This window comes from Octopus bimaculoides, chromosome 5, assembly GCF_001194135.2.
Source record: "Octopus bimaculoides isolate UCB-OBI-ISO-001 chromosome 5, ASM119413v2, whole genome shotgun sequence".
Lineage (NCBI taxonomy): Eukaryota > Metazoa > Mollusca > Cephalopoda > Octopoda > Octopodidae > Octopus > Octopus bimaculoides.
In genome coordinates this window covers 24,156,656-24,160,824 of record NC_068985.1, presented here as the reverse complement: position 1 = coordinate 24,160,824, position 4,169 = coordinate 24,156,656, and the positions used below count along the sequence as shown (strand labels likewise).

Here is a 4,169-nt window from a genome sequence, read left to right as displayed (position 1 = left end):
CGTATAAATGTAAACTAACAAATATTTGTTCTTTTATTAATAGCGCCGAAATGTGTATTGTGCGATACAAGTAAGATGATATTTTTTCGATCGCAGAGTTGCCGTTAGAACAGCAGAAATATTGGGTAAATTAACCTTACAAGGCGGAAAATTTGTCAACAACTAGCCATGGGACTCGAACCCATATCTCTCAAAGACTCCGCCTTAGTCCTTTTCCATTAAGCTAAACTTCCCGCTAACAAATTCATCCGCCGAATTAGTCGCTAAATACTTTAACTTTCTAGAACAATCATATGTGTATGAATTTAAACAAATATCTGTATAAGTTTCAGTTCAAAGAAGGCGTATATTCTGTCAGTTAATACAGGATCTGTGAGGATCTTGTAGGTGGTGTTGAGACATGTTATTGATCGATAGTTCTTTGGATATTTTGTGTCTTCAGTTTTTGCTCGAAGGTATGTTGTTCTTTCGCTCAGCCAGGTAGATATGGTATTTGCTCTGGGTTTTGGATGACATCAGTCAGAGATGCAGCGAAATTTTTGGTGTACTTCTGTCAGACAATTTAGCCAGAAGTTAGGAATTCGGTCCAGTCCTGGGGGGTTTTCCATTTGTGAGGCTTCCTAAGAACACAACTTAGCTCTTCTATTCCTATTGCCTCCCATTTCTGCTCTTCAACTTCAACCAGCCTCAGTTTCTCACGCTCTATCCAGTCAGCTTTAGCATTATTATCTTTTTTTTTTGTGGTCCATATCTTCCAGAACTCTTCCATTTCCAGTTTCCTTATAAAATGTCTTTGCATCTGTCTTGAATATCTTGTTTTGTCAATAAAATTTCATTCTTTTGTCATACCTTCCAAGCCGTTCGGCTTCCAGTTGTATTCGTTGTTTCAATTGTTCCTTGGTTGCAGAAAGGTTTATAAAATCTTTGATTTTATATTTTTGCTTGATTTTTCTAACTCGTTTCGTCTTAAAATTTCCTCCTCTAGCAAATTCATCGAGAACTGATATATCCGCCCGCAGAGATTCGATCTCTTTTTATATTGCTACCTTCCATTTAGGAGTTCTATTGATATGGTTGGTCCTTTTCTGTGTCGTCATGATACCTAGTTGAGCAGTTGTTGTTGTTGTTGTTGTTATTATTATTATCATTATTTATTGTCTTTGCATAGCTTCTAACGCTGGAGAAGTACTACGGTGCCAGTTGTTCACTACCAGTGAAGTAAGGTAACACACCTTATTTTTCGAGCACCATCCGGCGTATTCGAGCGGTTCCAAGCAGTGCTGCTTTTGTAAATGCTCCACCCTTATTGCAGCCCCTATTCGTTCCATGTACTTCTCAAGATTTTTACTCACTGTTCCCAGGGCTCCAGCAATTATTGGTACTACTGCTACTTTTTTCATCGACCACAACTGCTTAACCTCCCACGCTAACCTGTCATGTCTATTGACTTTTCTTTCTTCCTTACCACATACCTTGTTGTCAGCTGGACGTGCTATATCTATGATCCAGCATCGTTTGCTTTCTTTCTCAATTAACACTATATCCAGTTTCCTATTCTCTATCTCATGGTCGCACTGAATCATAAAATCGCATAGGATCTTTGCATTATCATTTTCGATGATGCCTTCGAGTTTAAGTTCGTACCACTTTTTGCTCTGTCAAGTCCATACTTGTTGCAAAGTGTCCAATGGACAATCCTTGCGATATTGTCATGACGTCTCTGATATTCTTTCTTCTGGGCTAGTGGCGTACATTGACTGTTAATATACCAAACGGTTTCACCATTTTGTCCATAAATTCTGCACTTATCATTTTCTGCAGTGTTGTCTATTTTGTACTTGATGTAATTGGTTCTTAATGCTTGCTCTTCATTATTTGGTCGTATCTTACCATCTTTGCTTTCTTTGCAACGAGGCGCTGTTTCAGTTCCTCCATTACCACTTTCAGGCCCTTTCTTTTAATATCATACTTCCTGTTCAGTGCCCTGTATTTTTGTTCGCTTTTAAGCTCCCCTTCCTCTTTTCGGTCTAACACAGAAATGTCTTTCGAGAGCATATTTAACCCAGTCTGTACTCTTCTTTTCCACCATGGATCTTTTCTTTTGTCACACCCAATATATATCTTTTCCTTGACATCAACACCCACATTTTCTGTTACAACAATACTTGCTGCCTTGATCAAATTATTTGTTTCTGTGATGTTTTTAGCTCTGGTGTATTTCAGAATTTCATTCACATTTTTCGTTTCTTGGTTCAATTTCCACCGATCAACCTTTTCAAGTTTGCAAATAGTGTCGCTATCGTTCTCCTGTAGCGTTGTCTTTATTCTGTCGTAGATTGCCTTTTGTTCATCTGTCATGTCACCATTAGTTTTATTGTCTTCTTCCAAACCATCTATATGTCTCTCATCTTTCCTGTGGATTATTAGAGATTTCACCTCTGTTTACTGCTATGAGATTACTTTTATCAGTAGGAACTGTATTTTCATCGTTTCGTCTGCTCCTGTTTTCCAATACCCGTCTTTTGATAGTTTTGAGCTCTACTTCTCTGAACCAACGATTTTTTTCTTATTGCTCTAGCTTGATCAAATATTCTCTGTTCCGTGAATTGAAACAACCCACTTTCTCTCCATTGATCATAGATACGTTATCGTTATCCCCTAAGAAGAACACCATTTTCGTCTACGGGATTGCTCAGGCAGTTAACACTCCTTGACCACAGCATTGACTTGTTTGTTCCATCTACGCCGTGCGTGCTGGTCTCTTGCTGGATAACGACAGGCTGGAGCCGGACCAGTATTTCTGAGCCTGCCGGTTGTAACACTGTCACTATCAAGGTCTTCAGTTTCATTACCACTGTTATTCACCATATTTTGTTTTTTTTTCAGTCACTCATAAGAGGTAGCGATTATCAGGTTGCGTAATCACCAGAGTTTTTATTGTGACACCATCACTAGATTATCTTCAATCAGAGTATAGGGAGATTCCAACTGCTTCCTTTCATTACCTGTGGGTCTATGTCGAACAGCTACTGTCGCGTGTAGGACGGATCCGGCTATCAGCTGAATCCATCGTGAGAATTGACCCGCCGACCTCCTTTAACCAGGAAGGGCAAGGCAATTTTCCTATGCCTAGTGGCTGTAGCGAAAGAGGTGATATGGTGGACCCGTTTGAAAGGGCTAAAGACAGACACTTTCCTCTTTGGCCAAGGCCTCATCAACTTTTTCAAGTTCCACTTGAAAAGGAAGATGAGAGTAGAGAGGGAAGTGCTGTCTCATAGCAAATTCGTTGAAAGATGGGTGACTGCTGGAAGAATGGCCAGTATAAACGGACCAATTCTGAGAATACACCTGAAGAAGAAAAAAAAGAAAAAAAAAAGGTAATGTAAAAGGAGAAAGGGCTCTATACCCCTTTCTTATTTTTTCTGACCAGGCTCCCGTGGTTTTATGGGTTTTTCCACGTGTAACCTTTCCTTTTTCGAAGCGCCTCCCCCTTTGGGAGTTCTACTTATCTATTTATCTATTTATTTATCTATTTATTTATAATATCTTTCTCCGTTTTCTTCCTCTGTTTAGACGAACTTTCCTACCTTTTCGGACAAAACCTTTTGTAACCTTCGTCCTGTCTTTGTCCTTATATGTTTTTAATTGATATTAGCCCTTGTGGCCAATAAAACGAACGAATTATTATTATCATTATCACCACCATCGCCATTATTACCATCATCATTATTATTTCCATGTATTATTAAAAGGTATTAGTGAATGTTGTTTAGTTTCAACTTTTGTCTTGTACTTGAGATAATCATAAATATGTGAGGGTTTAGTGGAATAGTAGGAGCAAGAGAAACAGCTTTGTGAATAGATTAAATTTCACAGATCTGTAAATAGATTCGGCAGATGGTGAAGAGATCACCAATGGGAATTCCTGTGCGATAAGGGAACAAAAGAGGCCTCACACTCATGGGGTCAGCAGAGGTCGAATGTGTTTACTCCTACTACCGATCAATGAGAGTACTGAACTTGGCCTTGAAAATAACAAATTCACCTTGTTCTATTTTTAATTACTGATAGAAAAAATAATTATATATATATATATGTATATGTATATATATATATACATATATATATATACATATATACATATATATATATATATATATATATATATA

At 38.0% G+C, this 4,169-nt stretch overlaps 1 protein-coding gene across 1 annotated transcript in view; it reads right to left on the bottom strand.

Moving 5' to 3' along the window:
* Positions 1-4,169, bottom strand: part of LOC128247837 (salivary glue protein Sgs-3-like) — an 11,934-nt gene that overhangs the window by 2,374 nt on the left and 5,391 nt on the right. The gene's annotated exons all lie outside the window — the stretch shown is intronic.